This window comes from Salvelinus namaycush, unplaced genomic scaffold (genome assembly GCF_016432855.1).
Source record: "Salvelinus namaycush isolate Seneca unplaced genomic scaffold, SaNama_1.0 Scaffold635, whole genome shotgun sequence".
In the NCBI taxonomy this organism is placed as follows: Eukaryota; Metazoa; Chordata; class Actinopteri; order Salmoniformes; family Salmonidae; genus Salvelinus; species Salvelinus namaycush.
The window spans coordinates 82,518-101,424 of record NW_024061348.1 but is presented as its reverse complement, the minus strand read 5'-3'; the positions used below and the strand labels follow the sequence as shown (position 1 = coordinate 101,424).

The following is an 18,907-nucleotide window of genomic DNA, read 5'->3' as shown; positions in this document are numbered from 1 at the left end:
GGGCTGGTGTGTTATTTACCAACCTGGTCTGACAGTTATTACATGTTGGTGTGTTATTTACCAACCTGGTCTAACAGTTATTACATGTTGGGCTGGTGTGTTATTTACCAACCTGGTCTAACAGTTATTACATGTTGGGCTGGTGTGTCATTTCCCAACCTGGTCTGACAGTTATTACATGTTGGTGTGTTATTTACCAACCTGGTCTAACAGTTATTACATGTTGGGCTGGTGTGTTATTTACCAACCTGGTCTGACTGTTATTACATGTTGGGCTGGTGTGTTATTTACCAACCTGGTCTAACAGTTATTACATGTTGGTGTGTTATTTACCAACCTGATCTAACATGTTGTCCCCAGTCCACCTGGCCTTGCTGCTATTCCAGTTTCAACTGTTCTGCCTGCGGTTATGGAACCCCTACCTGTCCCAGACCTGCTGTTTTCAACTATTAATGATCGGCTATGAAAGCCAACTGACATTTATTCCTGATTATTATTTGACCATGCTTGTCACTTATGAACATTTTGAACATCTTGGCCATGTTCTGTTATAATCTCCACCCGGCACAGTCAGAAGAGGACTGGCCATCCCTCATAGCCTGGTTCCTCTCTAGGTTTCTTCCTAGGTTTTGGCCTTTCTAGGGAGTTTTTCCTAGCCACCGTGCTTCTACACCTGCATTGCTTGCTGTTTGGGGTTTTAGGCTGGGTTTCTGTACAGCTCTTCGAGATATTAGCTGATGTACGAAGGGCTATATAAAATAAACTTGATTTGATTTTGATTTGATGTTGGTGTGTTATTTACCAACCTGGTCTAACAGTTATTACATGTTGGGCTGGTGTGTTATTACCAACCTGGTCTAACAGTTATTACATGTTGGGCTGGTGTGTTATTTACCAACCTGGTCTGACAGTTATTACATGTTGGGCTGGTGTGTTATTTACCAACCTGGTCTGACAGTTATTACATGTTGGGCTGGTGTGTTATTTACCAACCTGGTCTGACAGTTATTACATGTTGGTGTGTTATTTACCAACCTGGTCTAACAGTTATTACATGTTGGTGTGTTATTTACCAACCTGGTCTAACAGTTATTACATGTTGGGCTGGTGTGTTATTTACCAACCTGGTCTGACAGTTATTACATGTTGGGCTGGTTTGTTATTTACCAACCTGGTCTGACAGTTATTACATGTTGGGCTGGTGTGTTATTTACCAACCTGGTCTGACAGTTATTACATGTTGGGCTGGTGTGTTATTTACCAACCTGGTCTGACAGTTATTACATGTTGGTGTGTTATTTACCAACCTGGTCTAACAGTTATTACATGTTGGGCTGGTGTGTTATTTACCAACCTGGTCTGACAGTTATTACATGTTGGTGTGTTATTTACCAACCTGGTCTAACAGTTGTGTTATTTTGGGATGTTGTGGATTGTATCTCCAAGCCCGGCTAGCTCAGTCGGTAGAGCATGAGACTCTTAATCTCAGGGTCGTGGGTTCGAGCCCCACGTTGGGCGCTGACCTTTTGATTTGAATACCATTGATCCTCAGAGGCTTGGGGCCAGTTTCCTGGACACAGATTATAGTCCTCGACTGAAAAGCACTACCTATGAACAATATCAAATGGGCATGCTTTTTAGACTAGGACTTAATGGTTGTCTGGGAAACCAGCTTTAGATGTATAGTGGTTAATACACATGCTACATAAATGACCAGTATTTGTTGACTGTGTAGCTTCATCACCCGAGGGATATGAACTAGGGTGATGAAATAGAGGACTGGTGAAATCCAAGAGGCAGGGTTGGTTCACGCCCTGTGAGGTCTGGCAATGGGCAGGGTTGGTTCACGCCCTGTGAGGTCTGGCAATGGGCAGGGTTGGTTCACGCCCTGTGAGGTCTGGCAATGGGCAGGGTTGGTTCACGCCTTGTGAGGTCTGTCAGTGGGCAGGGTTGGTTCAGACCCTGTGAGGTCTGTCAATGGGCAGGGTTGATTCAGACCCTGTGAGGTCTGTCAATGGGCAGGGTTGGTTCAGACCCTGTGAGGTCTGTCAGGGGGCAGGGTTGGGTCATGCCCTGTGAGGTCTGTATGTGGGTGGTGTCATATATTGATGCAAGCCTGGCTAGCTCAGTCGGTAGAGCATGAGACTCTTAATCTCAGGGTCGTGGGTTCGAGCCCCACGTTGGGCGTTAACCTTTTGATTTGAAAGCCTTTCTTCTGATAAATGTGTGAGCAAATCAAATTGTATTTGTGTATATATGTACATACATACATACATACATATATATTATGATACACAGTACCAGTCAAAAGTTGACTCACCTACTCATTCAAGGGTTTATTTTTAATACATTTGGAACAATTTCTACATACCTGTTTTTGCTTTGTCATTATGGGGTGTTGTGAGTAGATTGCTGAGGATTTTTTATTTAATCCAATTTAGAATAACGCTGTAACGTAACAAAATGTGTAAAAAACCAATGGGTCTGAATACTTTTTGAAGGCACTTGTGTATATAAGTAATGAGTAATAACTAAACTAATGTTTATAATGGTGTTATTATGCCCTGTGATGGTGCTTTGTCCTATCACAAGTGGAGGATCAGGGTATAGGACAGGATCAAAGGTCTTGTCATGCTGCCATGAGGCTTGTTAACAGGAGGTTAAAGGATTTATGCATATTCAGGCTACGTCTGGCAGGCTCTGTCTCTACAGGGGGGATCATGAGACCTTTTGGACCATGGCTTTCAGCCCCACACTATGTCTAAGTCCAAATGGCACAAATACCCTGGTCAAAAGTAGTGCACTATGTAGGGAATAGGGTGCCATTTGAGTTGCAGGCTGTATGTAGAAAGAAGGTAATTATGTTTGAGAGTTTGTTACTGTCTCTAGACTAGTCGTTTACTAACCTGGTCTGACAGTTATTACATGTTGGGCTGGTGTGTTATTTACCAACCTGGTCTGACAGTTATTACATGTTGGGCTGGTGTGTTATTTACCAACCTGGTCTGACAGTTATTACATGTTGGTGTGTTATTTACCAACCTGGTCTAACAGTTATTACATGTTGGGCTGGTGTGTTATTTACCAACCTGGTCTGACAGTTATTACATGTTGGTGTGTTATTTACCAACCTGGTCTAACAGTTGTGTTATTTTGGGATGTTGTGGATTGTATCTCCAAGCCCGGCTAGCTCAGTCGGTAGAGCATGAGACTCTTAATCTCAGGGTCGTGGGTTCGAGCCCCACGTTGGGCGCTGACCTTTTGATTTGAATACCATTGATCCTCAGAGGCTTGGGGCCAGTTTCCTGGACACAGATTATAGTCCTCGACTGAAAAGCACTACCTATGAACAATATCAAATGGGCATGCTTTTTAGACTAGGACTTAATGGTTGTCTGGGAAACCAGCTTTAGATGTATAGTGGTTAATACACATGCTACATAAATGACCAGTATTTGTTGACTGTGTAGCTTCATCACCCGAGGGATATGAACTAGGGTGATGAAATAGAGGACTGGTGAAATCCAAGAGGCAGGGTTGGTTCACGCCCTGTGAGGTCTGGCAATGGGCAGGGTTGGTTCACGCCCTGTGAGGTCTGGCAATGGGCAGGGTTGGTTCACGCCCTGTGAGGTCTGGCAATGGGCAGGGTTGGTTCACGCCTTGTGAGGTCTGTCAGTGGGCAGGGTTGGTTCAGACCCTGTGAGGTCTGTCAATGGGCAGGGTTGATTCAGACCCTGTGAGGTCTGTCAATGGGCAGGGTTGGTTCAGACCCTGTGAGGTCTGTCAGGGGGCAGGGTTGGGTCATGCCCTGTGAGGTCTGTATGTGGGTGGTGTCATATATTGATGCAAGCCTGGCTAGCTCAGTCGGTAGAGCATGAGACTCTTAATCTCAGGGTCGTGGGTTCGAGCCCCACGTTGGGCGTTAACCTTTTGATTTGAAAGCCTTTCTTCTGATAAATGTGTGAGCAAATCAAATTGTATTTGTGTATATATGTACATACATACATACATACATATATATTATGATACACAGTACCAGTCAAAAGTTGACTCACCTACTCATTCAAGGGTTTATTTTTAATACATTTGGAACAATTTCTACATACCTGTTTTTGCTTTGTCATTATGGGGTGTTGTGAGTAGATTGCTGAGGATTTTTTATTTAATCCAATTTAGAATAACGCTGTAACGTAACAAAATGTGTAAAAAACCAATGGGTCTGAATACTTTTTGAAGGCACTTGTGTATATAAGTAATGAGTAATAACTAAACTAATGTTTATAATGGTGTTATTATGCCCTGTGATGGTGCTTTGTCCTATCACAAGTGGAGGATCAGGGTATAGGACAGGATCAAAGGTCTTGTCATGCTGCCATGAGGCTTGTTAACAGGAGGTTAAAGGATTTATGCATATTCAGGCTACGTCTGGCAGGCTCTGTCTCTACAGGGGGGATCATGAGACCTTTTGGACCATGGCTTTCAGCCCCACACTATGTCTAAGTCCAAATGGCACAAATACCCTGGTCAAAAGTAGTGCACTATGTAGGGAATAGGGTGCCATTTGAGTTGCAGGCTGTATGTAGAAAGAAGGTAATTATGTTTGAGAGTTTGTTACTGTCTCTAGACTAGTCGTTTACTAACCTGGTCTGACAGTTATTACATGTTGGGCTGGTGTGTTATTTACCAACCTGGTCTGACAGTTATTACATGTTGGGCTGGTGTGTTATTACCAACCTGGTCTGACAGTTATTACATGTTGAGCTGGTGTGTTATTTACCAACCTGGTCTGACAGTTATTACATGTTGGGCTGGTGTGTTATTTACCAACCTGGTCTAACAGTTATTACATGTTGGGCTGGTGTGTTATTTACCAACCTGGTCTGACAGTTATTACATGTTGGGCTGGTGTGTTATTTACCAACCTGGTCTAACAGTTATTACATGTTGGGCTGGTGTGTTATTTACCAACCTGGTCTAACAGTTATTACATGTTGGGCTGGTGTGTTATTTACCAACCTGGTCTAACAGTTATTACATGTTGGGCTGGTGTGTTATTTACCAACCTGGTCTGACAGTTATTACATGTTGGGCTGGTGTGTTATTTACCAACCTGGTCTGACAGTTATTACATGTTGGGCTGGTGTGTTATTTACCAACCTGGTCTGACAGTTATTACATGTTGGGCTGGTGTGTTATTTACCAACCTGGTCTGACAGTTATTACATGTTGGGCTGGTGTGTTATTTACCAACCTGGTCTGACAGTTATTACATGTTGGGCTGGTGTGTTATTTACCAACCTGGTCTGACAGTTATTACATGTTGGGCTGGTGTGTTATTTACCAACCTGGTCTGACAGTTATTACATGTTGGGCTGGTGTGTTATTTACCAACCTGGTCTGACAGTTATTACATGTTGGGCTGGTGTGTTATTTACCAACCTGGTCTGACAGTTATTACATGTTGGGCTGGTGTGGTATTTACCAACCTGGTCTGACAGTTATTACATGTTGGGCTGGTGTGTTATTACCAACCTGGTCTGACAGTTATTACATGTTGTTGTGTTATTTACCAACCTGGTCTAACAGTTATTACATGTTGGGCTGGTGTGTTATTTACCAACCTGGTCTGACAGTTATTACATGTTGGGCTGGTGTGTTATTTACCAACCTGGTCTAACAGTTATTACATGTTGGGCTGGTGTGTTATTTACCAACCTGGTCTAACAGTTATTACATGTATGGCTGGTGTGTTATTTACCAACCTGGTCTGACAGTTATTACATGTTGGTGTGTTATTTACCAACCTGGTCTAACAGTTATTACATGTTGGGCTGGTGTGTTATTTACCAACCTGGTCTGACAATTATTACATGTTGGGCTGGTGTGTTATTTACCAACCTGGTCTAACAGTTATTACATGTTGGGCTGGTGTGTTATTTACCAACCTGGTCTGACAGTTATTACATGTTGGGCTGGTGTGTTATTTACCAACCTGGTCTAACAGTTATTACATGTTGGGCTGGTGTGTTATTTACCAACCTGGTCTAACAGTTATTACATGTTGGGCTGGTGTGTTATTTACCAACCTGGTCTAACAGTTATTACATGTTGGGCTGGTGTGTTATTTACCAACCTGGTCTGACAGTTATTACATGTTGGGCTGGTGTGTTATTTACCAACCTGGTCTGACAATTATTACATGTTGGGCTGGTGTGTTATTTACCAACCTGGTCTAACAGTTATTACATGTTGGGCTGGTGTGTTATTTACCAACCTGGTCTAACAGTTATTACATGTTGGGCTGGTGTGTTATTTACCAACCTGGTCTAACAGTTATTACATGTTGGGCTGGTGTGTTATTTACCAACCTGGTCTGACAGTTATTACATGTTGGGCTGGTGTGTTATTTACCAACCTGGTCTAACAGTTATTACATGTTGGGCTGGTGTGTTATTTACCAACCTGGTCTAACAGTTATTACATGTTGGGCTGGTGTGTTATTTACCAACCTGGTCTAACAGTTATTACATGTTGGGCTGGTGTGTTATTTACCAACCTGGTCTAACAGTTATTACATGTTGGGCTGGTGTGTTATTTACCAACCTGGTCTAACAGTTATTACATGTTGGGCTGGTGTGTTATTTACCAACCTGGTCTAACAGTTATTACATGTTGGGCTGGTGTGTTATTTACCAACCTGGTCTGACAGTTATTACATGTTGGGCTGGTGTGTTATTTACCAACCTGGTCTGACAGTTATTACATGTTGGGCTGGTGTGTTATTTACCAACCTGGTCTAACAGTTATTACATGTTGGGCTGGTGTGTTATTTACCAACCTGGTCTAACAGTTATTACATGTTGGGCTGGTGTGTTATTTACCAACCTGGTCTAACAGTTATTACATGTTGGGCTGGTGTGTTATTTACCAACCTGGTCTAACAGTTATTACATGTTGGGCTGGTGTGTTATTTACCAACCTGGTCTAACAGTTATTACATGTTGGTGTGTTATTTACCAACCTGGTCTAATAGTTGTGTTATTTTGGGATGTAGTGGATTGTATCTCCAAGCCCGGCTAGCTCAGTCGGTAGAGCATGAGACTCTTAATCTCAGGGTCGTGGGTTCGAGCCCCACGTTGGGCGCTGACCTTTTGATTTGGATACCATTGATCCTCAGAGGCTCAGGGACAGTTTCCTGGACACAGATTATAGTCCTCGACTGAAAAGCACTACCTATGAACAATATCAAATGGGCATGCTTTTTAGACGAGGACTTAATGGGTGTCTGGGAAACCAGCCTTAGATGTATAGTGGTTGATACAAATGCTACATAAATGACCAGTATTTGTTGACTGTGTAGCTTCATCACCCGAGGGATAAGTACTAGGGTGATGAAATAGAGGGCTGGTGAAATCCAAGAGGCAGGGTTGGTTCACGCCCTGAGATCTGTCAATGGGCAGGGTTAGTTCAGACCCTGTGATGTCTGTCAGTGGGCAGGGTTGGGTCACCCCCTGTGAGGTCTGTATGTGGGGGGTGTTATATAGTGATGCAAGCCCGGCTAGCTCAGTCGGTAGAGCATGAGACTCTTAATCTCAGGGTCGTGGGTTCGAGCCCCACGTTGGGCGCTGACCTTTTGATTTGAAAGCCTTTCTTCTGATAAATGTGTGAGCAAATCAAATTTTATTTGTGTACAATACATACATACATACAGTGGGGAGAACAAGTATTTGACACACTGCCGATTTTGCAGGTTTTCCTACTTACAAAGCATGTAGAGGTCTGTAGAATTTATCATAGGTACACTTCAACTGTGAGAGACGGAATCTAAAACAAAAATCCAGAAAATCACATTGTATGATTTTTAAGTAATTAATTAGCATTTTATTGCATGACATAAGTATTTGATACATCAGAAAAGCAGAACTTAATATTTGGTACAGAAACCTTTGTTTGCAATTACAGAGATCATACGTTTCCTGTAGTTCTTGACCAGGTTTGCACACACTGCAGCAGGGATTTTGGCCCACTCCTCCATACAGACCTTCTCCAGATCCTTCAGGTTTCGGGGCTGTCGCTGGGCAATACAGACTTTCAGCTCCCTCCAAAGATTTTCTATTGGGTTCAGGTCTGGAGACTGGCTAGGCCACTCCAGGACCTTGAGATGCTTCTTACGGAGCCACTCCTTAGTTGCCCTGGCTGTGTGTTTCGGGTCGTTGTCATGCTGGAAGACCCATCTTCAATGCTCTTACTGAGGGAAGGAGGTTGTTGGCCAAGATCTCGCGATACATGGCCCCATCCATCCTCCCCTCAATACGGTGCAGTTGTCCTGTGCCCTTTGCAGAAAAGCATCCCCAAAGAATTATGTTTCCACCTCCATGCTTCATGTTTGGGATGGTGTTCTTGGGGTTGTACTCATCCTTCTTCTTCCTCCAAACACTGCAAGTGGAGTTTAGACCAAAAAGCTCTATTTTTGTCTCATCAGACCACATGACCTTCTCCCATTCCTCCTCTGGATCATCCAGATGGTCATTGGCAAACTTCAGACGGGCCTGGACATGCGCTGGCTTGAGCAGGGGGACCTTGCGTGCGCTGCAGGATTTTAATCCATGACGGCGTAGTGTGTTACTAATGGTTTTCTTTGAGACTGTGGTCCCAGCTCTCTTCAGGTCATTGACCAGGTCTTGCCGTGTAGTTCTGGGCTGATCCCTCACCTACCTCATGATCATTGATGCCCCACGAGGTGAGATCTTGCATGGAGCCCCAGACCGAGGGTGATTGACCGTCATCTTGAACTTCTTCCATTTTCTAATAATTGCGCCAACAGTTGTTTCCTTCTCACCAAGCTGCTTGCCTATTGTTCTGTAGCCCATCCCAGCCTTGTGCAGGTCTACAATTTTATCCCTGATGTCCTTACACAGCTCTCTGGTCTTGGCCATTGTGGAGAGGTTGGAGTCTGTTTGATTGAGTGTGTGGACAGGTGTCTTCTATACAGGTAACGAGTTCAAACAGGTGCAGTTATGAGTGGAGAACAAGAGGGCTTCTTAAAGAAAAACTAACAGGTCTGTGAGAGCTGGAATTTTTACTGGTTGGTAGGTGATCAAATACTTATGTCATGCAATAAAATGCTAATTAATTACTTAAAAATCATACAATGTGATTTTCTGGATTTTTGTTTTAGATTCCGTCTTTCACAGTTGAAGTGTACCTATGATACATTTTACAGACCTCTGCAGGTTTTCCTACTTACACTGCCGATTTTACATGCTTTGTATCAAATACTTGTTCTCCCCACTGTACATACATACATATATATATATATATATTATGATACACAGTACCAGTCAAAAGTTGACTCACCTGCTCATTCAAGGGTTTATTTTAAATAAATTTGGAACAATTTCTACATACCTGTTGTCACTTTGTCATTATGGGGTATTATGTGTAGATTGCTGAGGATTTTTCATTTAATCCATTTTAGAATAACTCTGTAATGTAACAAAATGTGGGAAAAACTGAGGGGTCTGAAACCTTTTTGAAGGCACTTGTATATAAGTAACGAGTAATGACTAAACTAATGTTTTTAATGGTGTTATTGTGCTCTGTAATGGCTTTGTCCTATCACAAGTGGAGGATCAGGGTATAGGACAGGATCAAAGGTCATGTCATTCTGCCATGAGGCTTGTTAACAGGAAGTTAAAGGATTTATGCATATTCAGGCTACATCTGGCAGGCTCTGTCTCTCTACAGGGGGGATCATGAGACCTTTTGGACCATGGCTTTCAGCCCCACACTATGTCTAAGTCCAAATGGCACAAATACCCTGGTCAAAAGCAGTGCACTATATAGGGAATAGGGTGCCATTTGAGTTGCAGACTGTATGTAGAAAGAAGGTAATTATGTTTGAGAGTTGTTATTGTCTCTAGACTAGTCATTTACTAACCTGGTCTGACAGTTATTACATGTTGGGCTGGTGTGTTATTTACCAACCTGGTCTGACAGTTATTACATGTTGGGCTGGTGTGTTATTTACCAACCTGGTCTAACAGTTATTACATGTTGGGCTGGTGTGTTATTTACCAACCTGGTCTGACAGTTATTACATGTTGGGCTGGTGTGTTATTTACCAACCTGGTCTAACAGTTATTACATGTTGGGCTGGTGTGTTATTTACCAACCTGGTCTGACAGTTATTACATGTTGGTGTGTTATTTACCAACCTGGTCTAACAGTTATTACATGTTGGGCTGGTGTGTTATTTACCAACCTGGTCTGACAGTTATTACATGTTGGTGTGTTATTTACCAACCTGGTCTAACAGTTATTACATGTTGGGCTGGTGTGTTATTTACCAACCTGGTCTAACAGTTATTACATGTTGGGCTGGTGTGTCATTTCCCAACCTGGTCTGACAGTTATTACATGTTGGTGTGTTATTTACCAACCTGGTCTAACAGTTATTACATGTTGGGCTGGTGTGTTATTTACCAACCTGGTCTGACTGTTATTACATGTTGGGCTGGTGTGTTATTTACCAACCTGGTCTAACAGTTATTACATGTTGGTGTGTTATTTACCAACCTGATCTAACATGTTGTCCCCAGTCCACCTGGCCTTGCTGCTATTCCAGTTTCAACTGTTCTGCCTGCGGTTATGGAACCCCTACCTGTCCCAGACCTGCTGTTTTCAACTATTAATGATCGGCTATGAAAGCCAACTGACATTTATTCCTGATTATTATTTGACCATGCTTGTCACTTATGAACATTTTGAACATCTTGGCCATGTTCTGTTATAATCTCCACCCGGCACAGTCAGAAGAGGACTGGCCATCCCTCATAGCCTGGTTCCTCTCTAGGTTTCTTCCTAGGTTTTGGCCTTTCTAGGGAGTTTTTCCTAGCCACCGTGCTTCTACACCTGCATTGCTTGCTGTTTGGGGTTTTAGGCTGGGTTTCTGTACAGCTCTTCGAGATATTAGCTGATGTACGAAGGGCTATATAAAATAAACTTGATTTGATTTTGATTTGATGTTGGTGTGTTATTTACCAACCTGGTCTAACAGTTATTACATGTTGGGCTGGTGTGTTATTACCAACCTGGTCTAACAGTTATTACATGTTGGGCTGGTGTGTTATTTACCAACCTGGTCTGACAGTTATTACATGTTGGGCTGGTGTGTTATTTACCAACCTGGTCTGACAGTTATTACATGTTGGGCTGGTGTGTTATTTACCAACCTGGTCTGACAGTTATTACATGTTGGTGTGTTATTTACCAACCTGGTCTAACAGTTATTACATGTTGGTGTGTTATTTACCAACCTGGTCTAACAGTTATTACATGTTGGGCTGGTGTGTTATTTACCAACCTGGTCTGACAGTTATTACATGTTGGGCTGGTGTGTTATTTACCAACCTGGTCTGACAGTTATTACATGTTGGGCTGGTTTGTTATTTACCAACCTGGTCTGACAGTTATTACATGTTGGGCTGGTGTGTTATTTACCAACCTGGTCTGACAGTTATTACATGTTGGGCTGGTGTGTTATTTACCAACCTGGTCTGACAGTTATTACATGTTGGGCTGGTGTGTTATTTACCAACCTGGTCTAACAGTTATTACATGTTGGGCTGGTGTGTTATTTACCAACCTGGTCTGACAGTTATTACATGTTGGTGTGTTATTTACCAACCTGGTCTAACAGTTGTGTTATTTTGGGATGTTGTGGATTGTATCTCCAAGCCCGGCTAGCTCAGTCGGTAGAGCATGAGACTCTTAATCTCAGGGTCGTGGGTTCGAGCCCCACGTTGGGCGCTGACCTTTTGATTTGAATACCATTGATCCTCAGAGGCTTGGGGCCAGTTTCCTGGACACAGATTATAGTCCTCGACTGAAAAGCACTACCTATGAACAATATCAAATGGGCATGCTTTTTAGACTAGGACTTAATGGTTGTCTGGGAAACCAGCTTTAGATGTATAGTGGTTAATACACATGCTACATAAATGACCAGTATTTGTTGACTGTGTAGCTTCATCACCCGAGGGATATGAACTAGGGTGATGAAATAGAGGACTGGTGAAATCCAAGAGGCAGGGTTGGTTCACGCCCTGTGAGGTCTGGCAATGGGCAGGGTTGGTTCACGCCCTGTGAGGTCTGGCAATGGGCAGGGTTGGTTCACGCCCTGTGAGGTCTGGCAATGGGCAGGGTTGGTTCACGCCTTGTGAGGTCTGTCAGTGGGCAGGGTTGGTTCAGACCCTGTGAGGTCTGTCAATGGGCAGGGTTGATTCAGACCCTGTGAGGTCTGTCAATGGGCAGGGTTGGTTCAGACCCTGTGAGGTCTGTCAGGGGGCAGGGTTGGGTCATGCCCTGTGAGGTCTGTATGTGGGTGGTGTCATATAGTGATGCAAGCCTGGCTAGCTCAGTCGGTAGAGCATGAGACTCTTAATCTCAGGGTCGTGGGTTCGAGCCCCACGTTGGGCGTTAACCTTTTGATTTGAAAGCCTTTCTTCTGATAAATGTGTGAGCAAATCAAATTTTATTTGTGTATATATGTACATACATACATACATACATATATATTATGATACACAGTACCAGTCAAAAGTTGACTCACCTACTCATTCAAGGGTTTATTTTTAATACATTTGGAACAATTTCTACATACCTGTTTTTGCTTTGTCATTATGGGGTGTTGTGAGTAGATTGCTGAGGATTTTTTATTTAATCCAATTTAGAATAACGCTGTAACGTAACAAAATGTGTAAAAAACCAATGGGTCTGAATACTTTTTGAAGGCACTTGTGTATATAAGTAATGAGTAATAACTAAACTAATGTTTATAATGGTGTTATTATGCCCTGTGATGGTGCTTTGTCCTATCACAAGTGGAGGATCAGGGTATAGGACAGGATCAAAGGTCTTGTCATGCTGCCATGAGGCTTGTTAACAGGAGGTTAAAGGATTTATGCATATTCAGGCTACGTCTGGCAGGCTCTGTCTCTACAGGGGGGATCATGAGACCTTTTGGACCATGGCTTTCAGCCCCACACTATGTCTAAGTCCAAATGGCACAAATACCCTGGTCAAAAGTAGTGCACTATGTAGGGAATAGGGTGCCATTTGAGTTGCAGGCTGTATGTAGAAAGAAGGTAATTATGTTTGAGAGTTTGTTACTGTCTCTAGACTAGTCGTTTACTAACCTGGTCTGACAGTTATTACATGTTGGGCTGGTGTGTTATTTACCAACCTGGTCTGACAGTTATTACATGTTGGGCTGGTGTGTTATTACCAACCTGGTCTGACAGTTATTACATGTTGAGCTGGTGTGTTATTTACCAACCTGGTCTGACAGTTATTACATGTTGGGCTGGTGTGTTATTTACCAACCTGGTCTAACAGTTATTACATGTTGGGCTGGTGTGTTATTTACCAACCTGGTCTGACAGTTATTACATGTTGGGCTGGTGTGTTATTTACCAACCTGGTCTAACAGTTATTACATGTTGGGCTGGTGTGTTATTTACCAACCTGGTCTAACAGTTATTACATGTTGGGCTGGTGTGTTATTTACCAACCTGGTCTAACAGTTATTACATGTTGGGCTGGTGTGTTATTTACCAACCTGGTCTGACAGTTATTACATGTTGGGCTGGTGTGTTATTTACCAACCTGGTCTGACAGTTATTACATGTTGGGCTGGTGTGTTATTTACCAACCTGGTCTGACAGTTATTACATGTTGGGCTGGTGTGTTATTTACCAACCTGGTCTGACAGTTATTACATGTTGGGCTGGTGTGTTATTTACCAACCTGGTCTGACAGTTATTACATGTTGGGCTGGTGTGGTATTTACCAACCTGGTCTGACAGTTATTACATGTTGGGCTGGTGTGTTATTACCAACCTGGTCTGACAGTTATTACATGTTGTTGTGTTATTTACCAACCTGGTCTAACAGTTATTACATGTTGGGCTGGTGTGTTATTTACCAACCTGGTCTGACAGTTATTACATGTTGGGCTGGTGTGTTATTTACCAACCTGGTCTGACAGTTATTACATGTTGGGCTGGTGTGGTATTTACCAACCTGGTCTGACAGTTATTACATGTTGGGCTGGTGTGTTATTACCAACCTGGTCTGACAGTTATTACATGTTGTTGTGTTATTTACCAACCTGGTCTAACAGTTATTACATGTTGGGCTGGTGTGTTATTTACCAACCTGGTCTGACAGTTATTACATGTTGGGCTGGTGTGTTATTTACCAACCTGGTCTAACAGTTATTACATGTTGGGCTGGTGTGTTATTTACCAACCTGGTCTAACAGTTATTACATGTATGGCTGGTGTGTTATTTACCAACCTGGTCTGACAGTTATTACATGTTGGTGTGTTATTTACCAACCTGGTCTAACAGTTATTACATGTTGGGCTGGTGTGTTATTTACCAACCTGGTCTGACAATTATTACATGTTGGGCTGGTGTGTTATTTACCAACCTGGTCTAACAGTTATTACATGTTGGGCTGGTGTGTTATTTACCAACCTGGTCTAACAGTTATTACATGTTGGGCTGGTGTGTTATTTACCAACCTGGTCTAACAGTTATTACATGTTGGGCTGGTGTGTTATTTACCAACCTGGTCTGACAGTTATTACATGTTGGGCTGGTGTGTTATTTACCAACCTGGTCTGACAATTATTACATGTTGGGCTGGTGTGTTATTTACCAACCTGGTCTAACAGTTATTACATGTTGGGCTGGTGTGTTATTTACCAACCTGGTCTAACAGTTATTACATGTTGGGCTGGTGTGTTATTTACCAACCTGGTCTAACAGTTATTACATGTTGGGCTGGTGTGTTATTTACCAACCTGGTCTGACAGTTATTACATGTTGGGCTGGTGTGTTATTTACCAACCTGGTCTAACAGTTATTACATGTTGGGCTGGTGTGTTATTTACCAACCTGGTCTAACAGTTATTACATGTTGGGCTGGTGTGTTATTTACCAACCTGGTCTAACAGTTATTACATGTTGGGCTGGTGTGTTATTTACCAACCTGGTCTAACAGTTATTACATGTTGGGCTGGTGTGTTATTTACCAACCTGGTCTAACAGTTATTACATGTTGGGCTGGTGTGTTATTTACCAACCTGGTCTGACAGTTATTACATGTTGGGCTGGTGTGTTATTTACCAACCTGGTCTGACAGTTATTACATGTTGGGCTGGTGTGTTATTTACCAACCTGGTCTAACAGTTATTACATGTTGGGCTGGTGTGTTATTTACCAACCTGGTCTGACAGTTATTACATGTTGGGCTGGTGTGGTATTTACCAACCTGGTCTGACAGTTATTACATGTTGGGCTGGTGTGTTATTTACTAACCTGGTCTGACAGTTATTACATGTTGGGCTGGTGTGTTATTTACCAACCTGGTCTAACAGTTATTACATGTTGGGCTGGTGTGTTATTTACCAACCTGGTCTAACAGTTATTACATGTTGGTGTGTTATTTACCAACCTGGTCTAACAGTTATTACATGTTGGGCTGGTGTGTTATTTACCAACCTGGTCTAACAGTTATTACATGTTGGTGTGTTATTTACCAACCTGGTCTAATAGTTGTGTTATTTTGGGATGTAGTGGATTGTATCTCCAAGCCCGGCTAGCTCAGTCGGTAGAGCATGAGACTCTTAATCTCAGGGTCGTGGGTTCGAGCCCCACGTTGGGCGCTGACCTTTTGATTTGGATACCATTGATCCTCAGAGGCTCAGGGACAGTTTCCTGGACACAGATTATAGTCCTCGACTGAAAAGCACTACCTATGAACAATATCAAATGGGCATGCTTTTTAGACGAGGACTTAATGGGTGTCTGGGAAACCAGCCTTAGATGTATAGTGGTTGATACAAATGCTACATAAATGACCAGTATTTGTTGACTGTGTAGCTTCATCACCCGAGGGATAAGTACTAGGGTGATGAAATAGAGGGCTGGTGAAATCCAAGAGGCAGGGTTGGTTCACGCCCTGAGATCTGTCAATGGGCAGGGTTAGTTCAGACCCTGTGATGTCTGTCAGTGGGCAGGGTTGGGTCACCCCCTGTGAGGTCTGTATGTGGGGGGTGTTATATAGTGATGCAAGCCCGGCTAGCTCAGTCGGTAGAGCATGAGACTCTTAATCTCAGGGTCGTGGGTTCGAGCCCCACGTTGGGCGCTGACCTTTTGATTTGAAAGCCTTTCTTCTGATAAATGTGTGAGCAAATCAAATTTTATTTGTGTACAATACATACATACATACAGTGGGGAGAACAAGTATTTGACACACTGCCGATTTTGCAGGTTTTCCTACTTACAAAGCATGTAGAGGTCTGTAGAATTTATCATAGGTACACTTCAACTGTGAGAGACGGAATCTAAAACAAAAATCCAGAAAATCACATTGTATGATTTTTAAGTAATTAATTAGCATTTTATTGCATGACATAAGTATTTGATACATCAGAAAAGCAGAACTTAATATTTGGTACAGAAACCTTTGTTTGCAATTACAGAGATCATACGTTTCCTGTAGTTCTTGACCAGGTTTGCACACACTGCAGCAGGGATTTTGGCCCACTCCTCCATACAGACCTTCTCCAGATCCTTCAGGTTTCGGGGCTGTCGCTGGGCAATACAGACTTTCAGCTCCCTCCAAAGATTTTCTATTGGGTTCAGGTCTGGAGACTGGCTAGGCCACTCCAGGACCTTGAGATGCTTCTTACGGAGCCACTCCTTAGTTGCCCTGGCTGTGTGTTTCGGGTCGTTGTCATGCTGGAAGACCCATCTTCAATGCTCTTACTGAGGGAAGGAGGTTGTTGGCCAAGATCTCGCGATACATGGCCCCATCCATCCTCCCCTCAATACGGTGCAGTTGTCCTGTGCCCTTTGCAGAAAAGCATCCCCAAAGAATTATGTTTCCACCTCCATGCTTCATGTTTGGGATGGTGTTCTTGGGGTTGTACTCATCCTTCTTCTTCCTCCAAACACTGCAAGTGGAGTTTAGACCAAAAAGCTCTATTTTTGTCTCATCAGACCACATGACCTTCTCCCATTCCTCCTCTGGATCATCCAGATGGTCATTGGCAAACTTCAGACGGGCCTGGACATGCGCTGGCTTGAGCAGGGGGACCTTGCGTGCGCTGCAGGATTTTAATCCATGACGGCGTAGTGTGTTACTAATGGTTTTCTTTGAGACTGTGGTCCCAGCTCTCTTCAGGTCATTGACCAGGTCTTGCCGTGTAGTTCTGGGCTGATCCCTCACCTACCTCATGATCATTGATGCCCCACGAGGTGAGATCTTGCATGGAGCCCCAGACCGAGGGTGATTGACCGTCATCTTGAACTTCTTCCATTTTCTAATAATTGCGCCAACAGTTGTTTCCTTCTCACCAAGCTGCTTGCCTATTGTTCTGTAGCCCATCCCAGCCTTGTGCAGGTCTACAATTTTATCCCTGATGTCCTTACACAGCTCTCTGGTCTTGGCCATTGTGGAGAGGTTGGAGTCTGTTTGATTGAGTGTGTGGACAGGTGTCTTCTATACAGGTAACGAGTTCAAACAGGTGCAGTTATGAGTGGAGAACAAGAGGGCTTCTTAAAGAAAAACTAACAGGTCTGTGAGAGCTGGAATTTTTACTGGTTGGTAGGTGATCAAATACTTATGTCATGCAATAAAATGCTAATTAATTACTTAAAAATCATACAATGTGATTTTCTGGATTTTTGTTTTAGATTCCGTCTTTCACAGTTGAAGTGTACCTATGATACATTTTACAGACCTCTGCAGGTTTTCCTACTTACACTGCCGATTTTACATGCTTTGTATCAAATACTTGTTCTCCCCACTGTACATACATACATATATATATATATATATATTATGATACACAGTACCAGTCAAAAGTTGACTCACCTGCTCATTCAAGGGTTTATTTTAAATAAATTTGGAACAATTTCTACATACCTGTTGTCACTTTGTCATTATGGGGTATTATGTGTAGATTGCTGAGGATTTTTCATTTAATCCATTTTAGAATAACTCTGTAATGTAACAAAATGTGGGAAAAACTGAGGGGTCTGAAACCTTTTTGAAGGCACTTGTATATAAGTAACGAGTAATGACTAAACTAATGTTTTTAATGGTGTTATTGTGCTCTGTAATGGCTTTGTCCTATCACAAGTGGAGGATCAGGGTATAGGACAGGATCAAAGGTCATGTCATTCTGCCATGAGGCTTGTTAACAGGAAGTTAAAGGATTTATGCATATTCAGGCTACATCTGGCAGGCTCTGTCTCTCTACAGGGGGGATCATGAGACCTTTTGGACCATGGCTTTCAGCCCCACACTATGTCTAAGTCCAAATGGCACAAATACCCTGGTCAAAAGCAGTGCACTATATAGGGAATAGGGTGCCATTTGAGTTGCAGACTGTATGTAGAAAGAAGGTAATTATGTTTGAGAGTTGTTACTGTCTCTAGACTAGTCATTTACTAACCTGGTCTGACAGTTATTACATGTTGGGCTGGTGTGTTATTTACCAACCTGGTCTGACAGTTATTACATGTTGGGCTGGTGTGTTATTTACCAACCTGGTCTAACAGTTATTACATGTTGGGCTGGTGTGTTATTTACCAACCTGGTCTGACAGTTATTACATGTTGGGCTGGTGTGTTATTTACCAACCTGGTCTAACAGTTATTACATGTTGGGCTGGTGTGTTATTTACCAACCTGGTCTGACAGTTATTACATGTTGGTGTGTTATTTACCAACCTGGTCTAACAGTTATTACATGTTGGGCTGGTGTGTTATTTACCAACCTGGTCTGACAGTTATTACATGTTGGTGTGTTATTTACCAACCTGGT

General features: G+C 42.7%; 1 protein-coding gene and 10 non-coding genes across 11 annotated transcripts in view; all 11 read left to right on the top strand.

Annotated features, from left to right (window-relative positions):
- LOC120042199 (transmembrane protein 19-like) overlaps nucleotides 1–18,907 on the top strand; it is a 45,741-nt gene that overhangs the window by 20,478 nt on the left and 6,356 nt on the right. The window lies entirely within an intron of this gene.
- On the top strand, nucleotides 1,446–1,518 carry trnak-cuu. The gene has a single exon. It is a non-coding gene; the product is annotated as a tRNA-Lys (tRNA).
- Nucleotides 2,115–2,187, top strand: trnak-cuu. The gene has a single exon. It is a non-coding gene; the product is annotated as a tRNA-Lys (tRNA).
- On the top strand, nucleotides 3,181–3,253 carry trnak-cuu. Its single transcript has one exon. It is a non-coding gene; the product is annotated as a tRNA-Lys (tRNA).
- Nucleotides 3,850–3,922, top strand: trnak-cuu. The gene has a single exon. It is a non-coding gene; the product is annotated as a tRNA-Lys (tRNA).
- Nucleotides 7,071–7,143, top strand: trnak-cuu. Its single transcript has one exon. It is a non-coding gene; the product is annotated as a tRNA-Lys (tRNA).
- trnak-cuu lies at nucleotides 7,553–7,625 on the top strand. Its single transcript has one exon. It is a non-coding gene; the product is annotated as a tRNA-Lys (tRNA).
- trnak-cuu lies at nucleotides 11,739–11,811 on the top strand. Its single transcript has one exon. It is a non-coding gene; the product is annotated as a tRNA-Lys (tRNA).
- trnak-cuu lies at nucleotides 12,408–12,480 on the top strand. The gene has a single exon. It is a non-coding gene; the product is annotated as a tRNA-Lys (tRNA).
- trnak-cuu lies at nucleotides 15,665–15,737 on the top strand. The gene has a single exon. It is a non-coding gene; the product is annotated as a tRNA-Lys (tRNA).
- Nucleotides 16,147–16,219, top strand: trnak-cuu. Its single transcript has one exon. It is a non-coding gene; the product is annotated as a tRNA-Lys (tRNA).